We start from the raw sequence: 19,565 nt of genomic DNA, 5'->3' as shown, positions 1-19,565 counted from the left end.
AATGTTAATTGTATTCCCTGTTTAATGCATCTCGATGTTAATTGTATTCCCTGTTTATTGTATCTTCCTGTTAATTGTACCTCCCTGCTAATTGTATTCCCTGTTTAATGTATCTCTCTGTTAATTGTATCTCTCTGTTAATTATATCCCTGTTTAATGTATCTCGCTGTTAATTGTATTTCCTGTTTAACGTATCTTCCTGTTAATTGTTTATCCCTTTTAATTATATTTCCTGTTTATTTAATCCCCTATTAATTGTATTCCCTGTTTAATGTATCTCCCTGTTAATTATATTCCCTGTTTAATGTATCGCCCTGTTAATTGTATCTCCCTGTCAATTATATTCCCTGTTTATTTTATCTCCCTGGTAATATTTATTGCTTTTGACTTTAGCACACTTTTAATGATATTCCCTCTTTAATGTGTCTCCCAGTTAATTATACTCCATGTTTAGTGTATTGCCCTGTTAGTTATATTCGCTGTTCAATATTCTTCCCTGTTAATTAAATTCCATACTTATTTACTCTTTCAGTTAATTATAATTCCTATTTAATGTATCTCCTCGTTAATTGTATCTCCCTGTTTAATGTATCTCCCTGATAATTATGTTCCCTGTTTAAAATATCTCACTGCTAATTGTTTGTTTAATGTATCTCCTTGTTAATTATGATCCCTGTTTAACCTTTCTCCAACAAAAATTCCCATCAAAGGAAATTTCCTGTTATTTAAATTCTCAGCCTAATGCCTCATCCTGTTGATTGTATTCTTGATTAATCTATCTCCCAGTTATATTCCCCTTTTTCATTAAAGTCCCTGTTAATTATTTCCTGTTTCAATGTACCTTCCCATTAATAATATACCCTGTTTAATGTATCTCCCTGTTGATTATATTCGGGTTTAATCTATCTCGCAGTTAATGATATTCCCCTTTTTACTTATAGCTTCTTTTTAATTTTGATCCATGTTTCATGTATCGCCCTGTTAATTAGATTCCCTATTTAATCTGTCCCTGGGTTAATTATATTCCCTTTTAATTAAAAATCCTTATTAAGTAGTTTCCCTTTTCAATGTATCTCCTCGTTAATTATATTCCCTGGTTAAATTATCTCCCTGTTAATTACATTCACAGTTTAATATATCTCCCTATTCATTATTTTTCCTGTTTGATCTGTCTTCCAGTTCATTATATTGCCTGTTCGATGTATTTCACTGTTAAACATATTCCCTGACTACGTATCTCCCTTCAGTCATACTTCTTGCTCATTCTGCCTGTGAAGTGTATTCCGTTTAATGTAACCCCTGTTCATTACATTCCCGTTTATTGTTTCTCCCTGTTCGTTATATTCCTTTCTGAATGTAACATTGTTAATTGCAGTGGCAAGTGGTCCAGAGGAAAACCACAAAGAAAAAACATCCCAAAGCCACCACCCAAACCAGTGGCAAGAGGAGGCTTTCATCTGAATCAGACTGCAACAACTCCTCTTCACTGGACGGGGAAATGCTGGAACGACAGCCCCTTCAAAAGAGGCGGCAGAACTCCGAGATGGATGATAAAGCATCCCAGCCCCCGGGCACTGGAAGCTGTGATGGGCCCGGCGTGCCCCAACCCCAATTCCCCACACGTAACGACGTGGCCAACGCATCTCAGCTCCGGGACACCGGGAGCAAAGACACGTCTGGCGCACCTGAGCTCCGGGAGACCGGGAGCTGTGATGTTTTCGAGGAGGAACAGATGGAAGCAGCTGAGGACAACCCAATCCTCTCTGCCTACAAGACCCCCCCGATGTCACCCGAGCGGCACAAACCCTGCAGGAAAAATCAGGAGGGGTTTCTGAGCCCAACCAACGTGAAACTGCTTGCGCATACGATGGGTATGCAGGAACATCCCGAAGGGGAAGGACTGGGACTAGCGAGGACAAATGGTATGGGAAGCAACAACTAATTTTTAGTAAAAAATGGGTGTAAGAATTGCTTCCATTAATGTGCGTAGCATTAAATCGACTACGCGATGTGTTTCAACCTTGGATTACCTTGCCAAGGTCAAAGCTGACCTACTGTTTCTGCAGGAGTGTGGAATACCACACCTCAGCACCTACAGGCAGTGGTCGCGATGGTGGTCCCACGGGCCATCGATCTGGTCGGGGGGTAATGACTGCCGTTCCTCCGGCCTGGGTATTCTGCTGCGGGGAGGTAACTTCACCATCTCCGAAGTTAAGGAGGTGGTGGGCGGCCGCCTCCTCGTAGCAGACGTGATGTACAACAACGCTCCGCTCCGGTTGATCAACGTGTACGCCCCGGTACAACGCAGCGAGCGGCTGACCGTCTTCCAGCAGCTCCCACTGCTGCTGGCGACGTCCAGGCCGGTCATCCTAGGCGGTGACTTCAACTGCATCATCGATGCGGCTGGACGATCCGGCAGTGACGACAGAAAACTGGACGCTACGTCCAGATTCCTCATAGAAACAGTTAAGGATGCCAAACTGCACGACGTCTTCAGCAAACCTGCAGACGGAGCGCAGCGCAGATACACATGGTCAAGATCGGACGGGTCTGCCCGTTCCAGGATTGACTTCCTGTTTGTTTCCCGTGCTGTCACGGTCGGATCCACCGACGTCAAGCCGGTGTTCTTCTCCGACCACTGCCTCTTACTGGCCGACTGTCACTTACAGGACGACCAGCGGGTTGGCAGAGGGACGTGGAAGCTCAATGCGACACTGCTGACCCCAGAGAACGTTGAGGAACTCAAAAGGGATTACAAAGGTTGGAGGACCGTGAAACCCCTCTTTGAGTCTCCAGTTCACTGGTGGGAAGCGATAAAGGAGAACATCAAGAGGTTCTTCATCCACAAAGGTGTTCAGAAGGCGAGAGAGAGACAGAGGGAACTGTCCCGACTCCAGAAAATTATGCAAAATCTACTCCGGTTGCAGTCAATGGGGGTCGAGGTCAAGGAGGACCTCCAAGAGGTGAAGAGCCAGCAGGCCTCGCTCTTTGCCAAGGAGGCCTCCAAGATCATCTTCCGGTCCAGAGTCCGCTCCATCGAGCAGGATGAGACGTGCTCGCGTTACTTCTTCCAAAAGGTACACAGAGAGAGCTCTGTTATCAGCAGCCTGAAGGAAGAAGATGGCTCGGTAACGTCTTCGCAGTCCGACATACTAAGGATCAGCAAATCCTTTTATGCTGGGCTGTATGACGCGAAGCCCACAGACAGCAGAGCCTCCCAGTCCTTCCTGTCATCTATCACAGAGGTCTTAGATGACAGCAGGAGGGAGGGACTGGACAAGCCGCTAACTCTGGACGAGCTGACAAAGGCCGTCGAGTCTTTCGAGGCGAGTAAAACTCCCGGGAGCGACGGCTTACCGGTCGAGTTGTACTCGTCCCTGTGGGACTGGGTCGGCCCGGACCTGCTGGAAGTATACGAGAGTATGCTCCTGGCCGGTAGCATGTCAGAATCCATGAGAAAAGGCATCATCACCCTCATTTACAAGCAGAAGGGGGAGAGGGTAGAAATCAGAAATTGGCGGCCCATCTCACTGCTTAATGTTGATTACAAGATTCTGTCCAAAGTCATAGCCAGTCGAGTCAAGTCTGCTCTGGAGCTGGTGATTCACCCCGATCAGACCTGTACTGTACCCGGCAGGAAGATCTCTGATAGCCTCGCGCTACTCAGGGATACGATCGCCTACGTACGGGACAGGAGGGTGGACACCTGCCTCATCAGCCTGGACCAGGAGAAGGCTTTTGACAGGATATCGCACACCTACATGATGGACGTGCTTTCCAAAATGGGGTTTGGGGAGGGAATCTGCAATTGGATCCAACTGCTCTACACAAACATCAGTAGCGCAGTGTCAATCAACGGGTGGGAATCTGAAAGTTTCCCGATCAAATCTGGAGTCAGACAGGGCTGTCCTCTGTCCCCGGTCTTGTTTGTTTGCTGTATTGAACCCTTTGCTGAGTCTATTAGGAAGGATGCGAGCATAAGAGGGGTGACAATCCCAGGCAGCGGAGGCACTCAGGTCAAAACCTCCCTGTACATGGATGACGTCGCCGTCTTCTGCTCGGATCCGCTGTCCGTGCGCAGACTGATGAGCATCTGCGACCAGTTCGAACTGGCCTCGGGAGCCAAAGTTAACCACGGCAAGAGCGAGGCCATGTTCTTTGGGAACTGGGCTGACCGATCCTTTGTCCCCTTCACCGTCAGGTCAGATTACCTGAAGGTGCTGGGGATATGGTTCGGAAGGGCCGGGGCGTGCACCAAAACATGGGAGGAGCGAGTAGCCAAGGTACGACAAAAGTTGGGCATGTGGGGGCAGCGATCTCTCTCCATTGTGGGTAAGAACCTGGTCATCAGGTGCGAGGCGCTCACGTTGTTGCTCTACGTGGCGCAGGTCTGGCCCATACCCCACTCCTGCGCCGTGGCAGTCACCCGAGCCATTTTCCGCTTCGTCTGGGGATCTAAAATGGACCGGGTCCGGAGGGACACGATGTTCAAATCTCTGGACATGGGCGGGAAAAATGTACCCAACGTGGCCCTCATCCTGATGACCACCTTCGTGTGCGGCTGCATCAAGCTATGTGTAGATCCCCAGTACGCAAACTCCAAGTGTCACTACGTGCTGAGGTTCTATCTGTCCCCGGTGTTGCGAAGGATGGGCCTGGTCACATGGCCGCGGAACGCTCCGTGCAGTTGGGACGTGCCGTACCACCTATCCTTCGTGGAGCAGTTTCTGCGGAAAAACACCTTTGACCACCGGTCCATCAGGCAGTGGTCTGCACGGAATGTCCTCAAGGCCCTACGGGAAAAGGAAACGGTGGATCCTGTCGGATGGTTCCCCGAGCAGACCGTCAAAGTCATTTGGCGGAATGCCTCATCACCAGAACTTTCAAACAAGCACCAAGACGTAGCTTGGCTGGTGGTGAGAAGGGCCCTCCCCGTCAGATCCTTCATGCACACCCGAAGTCTCGCCCCCTCCGCACAGTGCCCCCGCGTTGGCTGTGGTGGGGAAGAGACGGTCGCCCACCTCCTCCTGGAATGTGCCTTTGCAAAGCAGGTGTGGAAAGAGATGCAGTGGTTTTTGTCAAGGTTCATCCCAAGCAGCTCTGTAACACAGGAGTCTGTGCTCTACGGGCTGTTCCCAGGGACGCACACCGAGACAAACATCAACTGCTGCTGGAGGGCTATCAATTCGGTGAAAGACGCCCTTTGGTCTGCCCGAAACTTGCTGGTCTTCCAGCGCAAAGAGTTGTCCACCGCCGAATGTTGCAGACTGGCACATTCCAAGGTCCAGGACTACGTGCTGAGGGACGCACTAAAGCTAGGGGCAGCCGCAGCAAAGGCTCAATGGGGAAAGACCACAGTGTAAGGTTCCCCCACCAAGCTGGACTGAGGGGCTGGATCCATGGGAAACACCTCGAACTGTATCGTTAATATTTTCATTTGCTGTAAATGTAAAACTGTAATTGGCATGACAATAGTGAAATGGAAGGGTTGTGAAGAAACTCATGATAGTATTGAAAGAAACTGATCTCTTTTGCAATGTTTGTATTTTTTCGTGCTGTTTGGAAACTGTTTGCAATGTAATTTTTACAGATTTTTATGAATAAAGTATATTTTGGGAAAAAAAAAAAAAAAAAACATTGTTAATTGCATTCGGGTTTACTCTATCTCTCTGTTTATTAAATCGCATGTTTAATGTATCTGCCTGTTTATTATATTCCCTGTTTAATATGCCCCCTCTTAATTATATACCCTGTTTACTATTTCTCACAGTTAATTACATTCTCCTGTTTAAGCTATATTTCTGTTAAATATATTTCCTGTTTAATTATATGCCCTGTTTAAGTTATCTCTCTGTCAATTATATTTACAGCTTAATATATCTCCCTATTAATTTTATTCCCTGTTTTATCTGTATCCTTGTTAATTATATTCTACTTTTAATTATATTTCCCTGTGGATGATAGTCCCTGTATATTGCATTTCGCTATTAATTATATTCCCTGTTTAATGGAACTCTGTCAGTAATGTTCTTCGTTTAATATATGGCATTGTTAATTAAACTCCCAGTTCAATGTAAACCTTGATGATTAGATTCCTAATGTATCTGTTACTTATACTCCGTTTAAATGTCTGGCCCTTTTAATTGCGTTCTCTCAAATACATCTACCTGTTAATTATATTATATTCCCTGTTTAGTGTATCTCCGTGTTACTTATATTCTCTTGCTTAAAGTCTCTTCCTCTATTATAGTTCCCGTTTAATGTATCTCCCTATTGATTATAAACCCCGTTTCGGGTATCTCCCTGTTAATTATATTCCTTACTTATCACACTTGTTAACTATATTATCTTTAATTTGTCTCCCTGGCAATTATATTCCCTGTTTCAGGTATCACCCTGTTACTTTTATTCCCCCGTTTAATTTCGGTGATAATTATATTCTCTGTTTAATGGATCAGCGTGTTATCTCTATTCATCCGATTAATGTATCTCCCTGTCAGTTATGTTTTCTTGTTTAATTTTTTTCCCCCGGGTTAAATACATTTTGCCATTTATTATGTATCTCCTGTCATATTTTCTTTAATTTCATGGATGGGTTTATCATTAAATGCGGATGGAAGCTCCCTCGGCACACTGCCCAGGTCTCGGGGGATTGAAGGGCGATCAGAGCAGATCCCTTTCTGCCTGGTCCTCCGTGGCTGGGTATTAAACAGCGGCTCCGTGTCCTTTCAGACATGCTCTCGCCCCCTGGCTGATCGCCCGGCACATGTCAGCACTTTAAGTTTCAAACTCTCAGGTCTGTGATACACCCTTTCTGAATTTCCCCTGCACACATCCCCTGTTCCCTTTTCTTTTGCTGCAAGCGTGCTTTTTTTTTTTTTGATTTTGATTTTTTAAAAAAGAACTTCTCTGGCCCTTTCTGCGCTCACACCGAATAATCTGCCGTGTCATGTAGGTGGGAAGTTAGGTCACGGGCGGGCCCCGCCGTCCCAGACATACCTAGAACCATCTCTTTTCGGTTCCTGTGTCGAGTCAAAGCGAGAGATGGTTCTGATTCATTCTCTAGAGTGTAATGAGAACCAGCATTCCGCCTTCTTTTACCTTCAGATCACTCCTTAGCTTAGCTCAGCACTTTTCGCTTCCTTCAGGGTGCATTTCCGTCATTCCGCTGCCCAGCGCCTCCCACCCCGACCCCCTTCCCACATTTGCTCGCAGTTGCCAAGCCCAGCTTCCCTTCATTCTGCATCTGTCATTGAAGTCTTATTCCGCCATTCAATCTTACCCAGCAAACATCTATCAATCTTCAACAGCTTTTCTGGGCGGGGGGGGGGGGGGGGGGGTGGGGGGAGAGTTCCAGATTTCCACTCCCCTCTGTGGGAAGAAGTGCTTCCTGATATCAGCCCCGAACCGCCTGGCTCTAATTTTCTGGTTCTTCCCCCATATTCTGGACTCCCTACCACCAACACCGCCCCCCTCCCCACCACCCCCCCCCCCCCATCCCCCCACCACCATAGCAAATAGTTTTGATACTATCAACTTCTTTACCATCCCAACCATCTTAAACACCTCAATTAGATCACATTTTCGATGGAAATCAAAGGTTATCGGGGGTAGATGGGAGTGTGGAATTCGAGACACAATCAGATCAGCCATGATCTTATTGAATGGAGGATCAGGCTCAAGGGGCCGAATAGCCTACTTCTGCTCCTAATTTATTTGTTCTCATGCACAAATACACAAACACACTCGTACATGTACACATGCATACACTCAAATGCAGACATGTACACACGCTCACAAACACACCCACTAAAATGTACACAGCTTCTAAAATACACACACTTAACATACACCCACTGAAATATACACACACAAGCACACATATGCTCGCATACACACACTCACAAGCATACACATTGAAATATATGCACACATGCGCACATGTACATGATCACACACGGAAATATACACGCAATCACACTCACAAACACAAATTGATATAAGTACACAAACACACCGAGACACTGAACTACACACAAACACACTGAAGTATCCATGCTGAAATATGTACACATCCAATGAATATAAACACACACTGAAATATACACACACAAACACACACTGGAGCATGCACACAAATATAACCACATACAATGAAATATACACACACAATCAAACACTGGAACATACACACAAATATAACCACATACACTGAAATATACACACACAATCAAACACTGGAACATACACACAAATATAACCACATACACTGAAATAGACACACACTGAAATATACACACACAATCACACACTGGAGCATGCACACAAATATAACCGCATACACTGAAATATACACACACAATCAAACACTGGAACATACACACAAATATAACCACATACATTGAAATATACACACACTGAAATGTACACACACAATCACACACTGGAGCATGCACACAAATATAACCACATACACTGAAATATACACACACAAACACTGGAACATCCACAGAAATATAACCACATACACTGAAATATACACACACAATCACACACTGCAAGACATACACACAAATATAACCACATACATTGAAATATACACACACTGAAATATACACACACAATCACACACTGGCATATACACACTGAAATATATCCACATACACTGACATATGCAAATACTGAAGTATACACATCCTCACAAACACACAGATTGAAATACACACACATACAGAAATATACACACACACTGATATCTACATACATACACACACACACACATATCTAAGCACACACACACAAAGATATGTGAACACACACTGATATATACACAAACATACACACTGAAAAAAATACACACATTGACACTCACAAACATATTCACACATAATGAAATACATACACAAACATGCACACTCAGATATGCAGACAAACATACACATATGTGCATAGGTATATGTACGTATATATATATATATATATATATACATTCACACTAACACTCATAGTGACATTTGCATATACACACAAACACACATACATATATACACATATATACATTTATATAAACACACAACCAGATGCATTGTATAGTATAAAGACAAAGCTTCAAGCCAATTTCAGACCCTGCCAAAGAGTGGCCCATTCACAAATGTGAAACAGCAGATCATGCAAATGGAGCTTCTGTTTGGGAACATTTCAGCAGCTAGCAAACCAAATGGCATTACCGCAGATCCTTAAGATTGAACATTTGAGGAGGGTGGTGGGGGACACATTTAGCAGGGGCTGGAGGGTGGAGCAACAAGACAGCAACATGAAAAGGGGCCAGAGCTTGGGATAATGTGCAAGGAACGGTGGAGTTCAGGGCAAGAGCCAATTGTGCCATTGCAATAGACGGTGTAAGCTTTAGGATTTCTACAATCCAAAGCAACTGAACACCCAGGAGGCTTGTGTCTCATGCACGTGACTTCATAGAATCATCGAATGAGAAAACACAGGAGGCCATTCGGCCTATTTTGCTGGTACCAGTTCTTTGAAAGAGCTATCCAATCAATCCCATTTCCCCCACCTCCTCACTCTGCCCCCAGCTCTTTCCCCATCGCCCCAGAATGTTTTTCCCCTTTCAAGTATTATCCCATTTCTCCAATTCCCCTTTTGAAAGTTCCTATTGAATCTGCTTCCACCGTCCTTTCAGGGCAGCACATTCCAGGTCACAACAACTCACTGTGTAAAAACATTTCTCCTCATCTCCCCCTCTGGTCCCTCTGCCGATTATCTTAAACCTGTGTCCCTCTGGTTACCGACCCTCCTGTCACTGGAAACAGTTTCTCCTTATTTACTCCATCAAAACCCTTCATGGTTTTGAACGCCTCGATTAAATCTCCCCTTAACCATCTCTGCTCTAAGGAGAACAATCCCAGCTTCTCCAGTCTCTCCACATTAACTGAACTCCCTCATCCCTGGGAGCATTCTGATACATGTCCCCTTAACCTTTTCTTCTCTAAGGGGGGAAACACCAACTTCTCAAGTCCTTCAGGAAGGGTGGGTTGGGGAGAGGGTGGGGGGAGCGGAAGATTGAGATTCCGTTCAGATTAACAGCCCAGACTAGAAAGCAGGATCCACTCACCTGAGTTCGTTCTGAATCCTTTCAGATGAACACATGGAAATCTCATCGATTTTGTTAAGCCAGCTGACAACATGGAAGTTAAACTTAAAGCCAAGAAATTTCAAACAGGTTAACCTGAGTGCAGTTTCTTTACATATATAGCTGTATCTACAGTCAAAAACGCTGCAGCATTTACAGTGCACCTGTTACAGCGAGTGTAGCTTCAAGCTAAATGATTCTGTGCATTAGGGCGAATGATAAGTTAAATGGAAATATTTTGCTCTCTATTGTAATCGGATGCCCTCGCATGAGTCACGGAATCATGGTTAACTAGATAGACAGAAGTAGTCGTTCCACTAGCGAAAGTTACACTGTTTTGGAAAGAAAAATGCGTTGCCGGTACAAGATTTTTGTGTGTTTTTTTTTTCAATTAAAAAGTAAGGGGGTTTGTACGGGGAGATTTGAACAAGAGACAAAAAGAAAGTATTGCAGGTCGTTTTTTTTTTTCCGGCAGTGATCTCGATGGCGAAGAGGGTTGGCATTACATCCCGCAGAGAGCAAAATCATAAAACAATCAGCCAATGTAGTCCCAGTGCCAAGTGTCGAGCAGGCAAACATACTGTGTCCTGGGCAAAAGGGTACAGGTCTCTTCACAAACAGCCGTCTTACCTTTCTTTTCATCGAATTTAATCCATTCAGATTTATACCCAATGTAAAACGTAAAAATACACATAATTTTTCATAAAGCTAATGGTGACCATGAAACCATTGTCGATAGTTGTGAAAAAAAAACTGGTTGACTAATGTCCCTTGGGGAAGGAAATCTGCCGCCCTTACCTGGTCTGGCCTACATTTGACTCCAGACCCACTGCAATGTGGTTGACTCTTAAATGCCCTCTGAAATAGCCACTCAGTTCGGGGGAAATTGGGGATGGGCAATAAATGCTGGCCGAGCCAGCGATGCCCACATCTCACAGGGGAATATAAAAAATTATGAGATGTATAAACGGCATGATGCATATTGGCACAACATTGTATAGAGTATAGACAGTGCACTGAGTTGTATACGCAGTGATATGTATTAAATTGAATTACAAGGAATATACAGCACAGTAACAGACCATTCGGCCCATCAGCTCCATGCTGGTCTTTATGCCCCACTCGGACCTCCTCCCACCCCCTCTTCATCTCACCCTATCAGCATCTCCTTCCATTCCTTTCTCCCCCGTGTGTTTATCAAACTTCCCCTTAAATCCATCGACACTACCCTGTGGTAGCGAGTTCCACATTCTCACCACTCTCCGGGAAAAGAAGTTTCTCCTGAATTCCCGATTGGATTTATTAGTGACTATCGTATATTGATGGTCCTCTAGTTTTCTCTTCAGACTCTGGAAACATGCTCTCTATCTTTGTGTATACGCTATCAAAACCTTTCAGAATTTTAAAAACCTCTGTTAGGTCATCCCTCAGCCTTCTTTTTCAATAGAAGGGATTCAGTCCATTCATCCTTTGCTGATAGGTATAACCTGGCAGTTTCTGATATCATTCTAGCAAATCTTTTTCACACCCTCCCCAATGTCTCGATATCTCTTTTTTATAAAATGCTGACCAGAACTGCATACAATACAGTAACATGGTCGAACCAAGGTTCTGTACAGGTTTTTTACATCGCTTCACTACTTTTTAATTCTAGAAATAAATTCCAGTGTTTGTTATCACTTTCACCGATTTGAACATTTATACTGCGCGATCACCCTAGATTCCTATTTTCCAAGTAATAATTGACCTCCTTATTTCTCTTGGTGAAGTGTAATATTTTGCACTTATCTGTGTTGAGATTCATTTGCCAATTGGATGCTCATTCTACTAATGTATTTACATCTCCTTGTATCTAGTTACTGTCCTCCTCTGTGTTTTCCTCCCAATTTAGTGTCATCTGCAAATTTAGAAATTGTGTTTTTGATTAGTTAGTAGAGGTCGTGGGTTTGGAAGGTGCTGTCTAAGGAGTCTTGGTGCATTGCTGCAGTGTATCTTGTAGATGGTACACACTGCTGCCACTGTGCGTCGGTGGTGGACGGAGTGAATGTTTGTAGATGGGGTGCCAATCAAGTGGGCTGCTTTGTCCTAGATGGTGTCGAGCTTCTTGAGTGTTGTTGGAGCTGCACCCATCCAGGCAAGTGGAGAGTATTCCATCACACTCCTGACTTGTGCCTTGTAGATGGTGGACAGGCTTTGGGGAGTCAGGAGGTGAGTTACTTGCTGCAGGATTCCTAGCCTCTGACCTGCTCTTGTAGCCACAGTATTTATATAGCTACTCCAGTTCAGTTTCTGGTCAATTATAACTGCCAGGATGTTTATAGTGAGGAATTCAGTGATCGTAATGCCATTGAATGTCAAGGGGAGATGGTTAGATTCTTTCTTGTTGGAGATGGTCATTGTCTGGCACTTGTGTGGCGCGAATGTTACTTGCCACTTATCAGCCCAAGCCTGGATATTGTCCAGGTCTTGCCGCATTTCTACACAGACTGCTTCAGTATCTGAGGAGTCACGAATGGTGCTGAACATTGTGCAATCATCAGCGAACATCCCCACTTCTGACCTTATGATTGAAGGAAGGTCATTGATGAAGCAGCTGAAGATGGTTGAGCCTAGGACACTACCCTGAGGAACATCCTACAGTGATGTCCTGGGCTAAGATGATTGACCTCCAACAACCACAACCATCTTCCTTTGTGCTAGTCATGACTCCAACCAGCAGAGAGTTTTCCCCTGATTCCCATTGACTCCAGTTTTGCTCGGGCTCCTTGATGCCATACTCGGTCAAATGCTGCCTTGATGTCAAGGGCAGTCACCTCACCTCTTGAGTTCAGCTCTTTTCTCCATGTTTGAACCAAGGCTGTAATGAGTTCTTGTACATCTATTCAATCTCCCCTCAATCTCCTTTGTTCTAAGGAGAACCAACCCAGTTTTTCCAACTAACCTTGTAACTAAAATGCTCCATCCCTGGAACCATTCTGGTAAATCTCCTCTGCACCCTCTGCAGGACCCTCACATCCTTCCTACGCACGTTATACATTATAGAGGCAATTTATCACATAGTATAGTTTATCATGAAGAATATGCAGTGTGTCTTGCACCTCGTATAAAGTATTTAATATATATTCAATCCAATACAGTTTATCTGCTTCACGAATCAGGGCCTTTTAAACAAAATGATTGGTTGGTTGGCACCTACAAAAGATAATGGACATTCAACAAACAAACCATTTAGGTGGGGTGTCGTTTGGTGCACTTTTGTTGAAGACTGTGAAGACCAGACAGAATGGAATTTATTTATAAAAAGCGCAGTGTGTCTTATAGAATATATTTCGTAATGAAGCTAATGGAGTATATATTGCACAACCTACTTCTAGACAATCCAATGATGCACGTCTTAAAATTAACCTAATATATTGCCGAGAATATAATTTGCGTCCCATGCGCCAAATCACGTTTCTACCAATATTTGATCCAATGAAATGCACTGAATAACTGTTTGAAATCATAGAATCCGGTAGCAGACAACATTTTTTTTTTTGAAATAGCGGTTCAGATCTTTTGTTTTGCGCTTCAGAGTTGCTGGTTTGGTGAAGTTGGAGATTGAAATGTGGGGAGTGTGTGACGCCTGTCGCGCATCCGGCCCGTTAATTCCGGACCCTTTCTCTCAAGAACTCTTCGTGTCAAATGCTGATAAGAATCGAGTGCACCTTTTGCAATCATAAAAAAAAATCCCGCACTTTTTCTTTTGCAAAGACGGCAGGACCACGAAGGCTTGTGAGAGTTTGATGTGATTCGAAGTACCAACATTTGCAGGGCTCCGGGGGATATGTGGGGAAATGTAACTTCTCCCTCGCTGCTTTGTGTGCCCTTCCCACACGACTTAATACCCATGTTTATTCAATGTGTACCAGTTTCTCACAGGGGGCTTCATCAAACGCCTCGTTCAGTACAGCTCAGTGCTTTCTGATTCTCTCTCTGCGCACAAAATCCAGGTTCACAACATTTACTGTGTAGACACAGCGCAGAACTTGTTGAAGGTTGCAAGGCAGGTTGAGAAAGCGGTTCATATGGATGCTTTGTTGACAGAGAGGACAAGGAAGTTATGATAAACCTTTATAAAACACTGGTTCGGCCTCAACTAGAGAATCGTGTCCAATTCTGGGCAGCGCGCTTTAGGAAGGGTGTGGAGGCATCAGAGAGGGTGCAGGAAAGGTCCCGCGAGAATGGTTCTGGGGTTGAGAGACCACAGTTGTGTGGATAGGTCGGAGAAGCTGGGGCCGTTCCCCCTGCAGAAGAGAAGATCGAGAGGAGATTTGATGGAGACATTCAGGGGTCTGGGCAGAGTAGATCGAGAGAAACTGTTCCCACTGGTGAAAGGGTCGAGAACGAGAGGGCACAGATTTAAGCTGACTGGTAAAAGAAGCAACAGCGGCCTGATCAATGATCTTTTTTGTGCTGCGAGTGGTGAGGATCTGGAATGCGTGGCCTGAGAGTGCGGTGGAGGCAGATTCAACTGTGACTTTGAAAAAAGAATTGGATAATTATCAAAAGAGCAAATATTTGCAGGGCTGTAGGGGATGGGTAAGGGAGTGCCTCGAGGTGAGTTGCTCCGGCAAAAAAAAAAGGAGCCAGCATAGACACGACAGGCCGAATGGCCTCCATCTGTGCTGTAACCATTCTGTGATTCTATGGGAACTGAAACGGCGTCAGGCTGAATTCTGGAGAATTCAGTGGTCAGCAAAGAACAGCCAGTTCCGGACCTCAGCTTCAATCACGGCCTGGGCTGAGGGACAGCACTGAGATAAACCGACACTTAGCAACTGTCAGAGCATGGCATTAAAAGTGCATTAGTTACAGCTCTCTCTCTTAAATCCATTCTCATTATAAAGATCACAGAATCAACAAATATTCCCTCTAGTGAGTGGGTCAATAACCAGAGGTCGTGGCTTTAAAATCATTGGTAAAAGACCCAGAGGGGAGATGAGGAGAATTTCTTTTCCACTCGGGAGAGAAGGTGGGGGGTTCTCGGGATCTGGAACACTTGACCTGAAAAAGTTGGTGGAAAGTGGTTGCACAACGAATCCTGAAAGGGAGTTCCTCAAGGATGAAGAACCGATAGGGTCACGGGCAAAATGTGAGGATGGAGGACTAAACACGGCTGCTCTCTCAAAGGGACAGCACAGGCACGATAGGCCAAATGGCCTTCTTCTGTGCTCTGCCATTCTGCTATTCTGTGATTTGTCTTTCTACAATTTCATCCAAAGGACGATTTTCCTGACCTCCCATCTTCCACACTGCGTAACCTGAACTCATCCAAGACTCTGCGGCCTCCATGTCCTAACTCACACTGTTCGCCCACCAGAACATCTCTGCTCATGGCCTACATTGGCTCCTGGCCCAGCCAGGCCTCAATTTTAAAATTCCAGTATCTCTGCATTCCTCCAGTTCTGCCCTCTTGTGCATACCAGCACCACCACCCCCGCCACCACCTCCCCCACCCCCCCCCCCCCCCCACCCCCTCCCTCTCCCCTAGCCTTCAGCTGCCTGGGCCCTAAGCTCTGGAACTCCCTCACTAAACCTCTCTGCCTCTCTCTCCCTCTCCTCCTTAAAAAGGCTGCTTAAAACTTAGATCTTTGACCAAGATTTTGCTCCTGTCCTAATATCTCCTTATATGGCTCGGCATCAAATTTTGTTTAATAATCACTCCTGTCAATCACCCCGGACGTTTAGCCAGAAGCATCGATGGGAGGGGCTGCAGAAGGGAAGGAGGAAGATGAAGAAAGGCAAGGGGAAAGAGAGATAGAGGGAGAGGGAGGACAGGTAGGCACTCAGCAACAGAGAGAAGGGTGCAAAGAATAAAGGAGGGAAGAAAAGGGAGAGAATTAGCAAAGCACTCAGATCAAAAGAGATCAAAAGAGAGGAGAGAAAAAACACAGAGAGAGAGCTACAAGTGAACGTTCAGAGAGAGTGACGGAGGGAAGATAGAAAGAGGAATGAGTCAATAAAACACTAATATAGAGACAGGAAGGGAAGAGGGAGAAAATTCAGAGATGTGCAGATAGAGAGACAGACAGAGAATACACAGAGAGAAACAGCAAGAGAGAGAGAGAGAGAGACAGAGAGAGACAGATCGACAGAAAGAGCAAGAAACAGAAAAAGAGAATGAGAGAAAGAGAGAGAGATGAGAGAGAGAGACTGAGACAGACAGACATATATAGAGCAAAAAAGAGACAGCACGAAAGAGATAGAAAGAGAGACAGTGAGAGAACTAGTGAGTGAAAGACAAAAAGAGAGACAGAGAGAGAAAGACATCCTGACACTAGCAGAGAAATATCAACAAGGAGATACAAGGAAATATTTGAGGAGAGAGACAGAGAGAAGGGCAAGAAGGTGGGAACAGAGAGAGAAAGAGAGGGTCAGACAAGTGCCGAGATAAAGATACAGAAAAAAGGGGAGGTTACAGAAAAGGCAGCCAGGCAGTGAGGAGGACACATTGTTAAATACAGACACAAACACTGAAACGGAAAGACACATTACACACACACACACATACGCACAGACACAATGAAGCAGAGAGACCAGTGAAAGAACAACTGAGGATGGAGGAGGGCGATAATGGATGGATTGTGCACCAGGAACTGTAATATAAATGCACACAGGTTTCTATATAGGACAGGATGTGGATATAAGACAGATCTTTGACATGAACATCAAGCTAAAGATTATTATACAATTTGCTTATGATAATCTATTGTCATAGTGGAGTGTCTGTGACCCATTCGGAGTTTTCACCAGTCTGTGTGAGATTTAAAAAGAGCAAAATGCTCTGCACCGACCAATGACTGTCGCCCATTCACTGTCCTCAGCAGAGGGAAGCAACGTATATATTCGATAAGTCATTTTCCTTTTACAAGTTGATACTAGACTCCATGTGGTCAGAATTACAGAGGGAGAGAGACAGACAGACAGAGAAAGAGAAAGGGAAAGAGACAGACAGAAAGAGAGACACAGTGGCGCAGCGGTTAGCACCGCAGCCTCACAGCTCCAGCGACCCGGGTTCAATTCTGGGTACTGCCTGTGTGGAGTTTGCAAGTTCTCCCTGTGTCTGCGTGGGTTTCCTCCGGGTGCTCCGGTTTCCTCCCACATGCCAAAGACTTGCAGGTTGATAGGTAAATTGGCCATTAGCAATTGCCCCTAGTATAGGTCGGTGGTAAGGAAATATAGGGACAGGTGGGGATGTGGTAGGAATATGGAATTAGTGTAGGATTAGTATAAATGGGTGGTTGATGGTCGGCACAGACTTGGTGGGCCGAAGGGCCTGTTTCAGTGCTGTATCTCTAAACTAAACTAAACATACACATAGACAGTGAGAGAGACAGATTCAGAGAGAGAGATATGGACAGTGAGAGAGACAGATAGAAAGAGAGATAGAGAGAGAGATACACATAGACAGTCAGAGAGACAGACAGAAATACTCAAAGACAAAAGAAAGAGAAAGACAGACAGAAAGAGAAAGAGACACACACACAAAGACATAGATACACAGAGACAGTGAACAAAAGAGAGAGAGATAGGCAGATAGAGAAACAGAGATACAGAGAGACAGCAAACAAGACAGAGCAGAACAGAGAAACACAGGCAGAATTACACAGAGAGACAGTTAGAGAAACAGGGAAATAGAGAAAGGGAGAGAGAGAGAGAGAAAGAGTGATAGATCGCGCATGAGAGCAATAGATAAAGAAATAGACAGAGAGAGAGAGCAACAGAGACCGAGACAGAGAGACAGGGAGATGACCACACTGCCTTATTTGAAAATTGACAAAAATATCATGTTTTCAAGGATATGATGCTAGGCTTCCAAATTTTAAGGAAAGGCAACGTGGAAATTCTCCCAGCATTTCTATTCATGCAAAGCAGTGTTAAAATGACTAACGGTATCACCACAACACCCCATGCATTCATATTTTTTATTCATTCATGGGATGTGGGCGTCGCTGGCCAGGCCAGCATTTATTGTCCATCCCTCATTGCCCTTGAGAAGGTGGTGGTGAGCTGCCTTCTTGAACCGCTGCAGTCCATGTGGGGTAGGTAGACCCACAGTGCTGTTAGGAAGGGAGTTCCAGGATTTTGACCCAGCGACAGTGAAGGAACGGCGATATAGGTCCAAGTCAGGGTGGTGTGTGACTTGGAGGTGAACTTGCAGGTGGTGGTGTTCCCATACATCGGCTGCCCTTGGCCTTCTAGAGGTCGTGGGTTTGGAAGGTGCTGTCTAAGGAGCCTTGCTGTGTTGCTGCAGTGTATCTTGTAGATGGTACACACTGCTGCCACTGTGCATCAGTGGTGGAGAGAGTGAATGTTTGTGGATGGGGTGCCAATCAAGTGGGCTGCTTTGTCCTGGATGGTGTCGAGCTTCATGAGTGTTGTTGGAGCTGCACCCATCCAGGCAAGTGGAGAGTATTCCATCACACTCCTGACTTGTGCCTTGTAGATGGTGGACAGGCTTTGGGGAGTCAGGAGGTGAGTTATTTGCCGCAGGATTCCTAGCCTCTGACCTGCTCTTGTAGCCAATGCATTTATATGGCTACTCCAGTTCAGTTTCTGGTCAATGGTAACCCCCAGGATGTTGATAGCGAGGGATTCAGCAATGGTAATTCCATTGAATGTCAAGGAGAGATGGTTAGATTCTCTCTTGATGGAGATGGTCATTGCCTGGCACTTGTGTGACGCGAATGTTACTTGCCACTTATCAGCCTAAGCCTGGATATTGTCCAGGTCTTGCTGCATTTCTACATGGACTGCTTCAGTATCTGAGGAGTCACGAATGTTGCTGAACATTGTGCAATCATCAGCGAACATCCCCACTTCTGACCTTATGATTGAAGGAAGGTCATTGATGAAGCAGCTGAAGATGCCTTAGGCCTAGGACACGACCCTGAGGAACTCCTGACATTGAACAGATTTTCATTCGCCAATGCTATTAAGGGTTACAGAACCAATATGGGTAATTGGAGTTGAGATACAGATCAGCCATGAGCTCGCTGAATGGCAGAACAGGCTCGAGAGGGCAGAATGGCCTCCTCCTGTTGCTGTGTAACAGGCTCAATGAGCTAAATGGCCTCCTCCTGTTCATATGTAACAGACTCGAGAGGCTGAATGGCCTTCTCCTGTTCCTGTGTCCAGACGTCTCCCAACTGCAGTTAGATACCTGACAGTCTGACCTCACCACTCCAGCACCCAACTCTTTCAATTGTCAGCTTCACCCACCTCCATCTATTTGTATCTCCCTCAGTCTCTCATTCTGTCTGCTTTTCTATTTATCTATCCCCTTCTCTCTGCATCTCTGTCTATTTGTCTCACTGCCTTGGTATTCCTGTCTCTCTATCGCTTCTCCTTTTTGTCTCTCTCTATCTCCCTCTACCTC

The sequence above is a fragment of the Heterodontus francisci genome, chromosome 28 (genome assembly GCF_036365525.1).
Source record: "Heterodontus francisci isolate sHetFra1 chromosome 28, sHetFra1.hap1, whole genome shotgun sequence".
Taxonomy (NCBI): domain Eukaryota; kingdom Metazoa; phylum Chordata; class Chondrichthyes; order Heterodontiformes; family Heterodontidae; genus Heterodontus; species Heterodontus francisci.
This window is presented reverse-complemented; position numbering follows the sequence as displayed.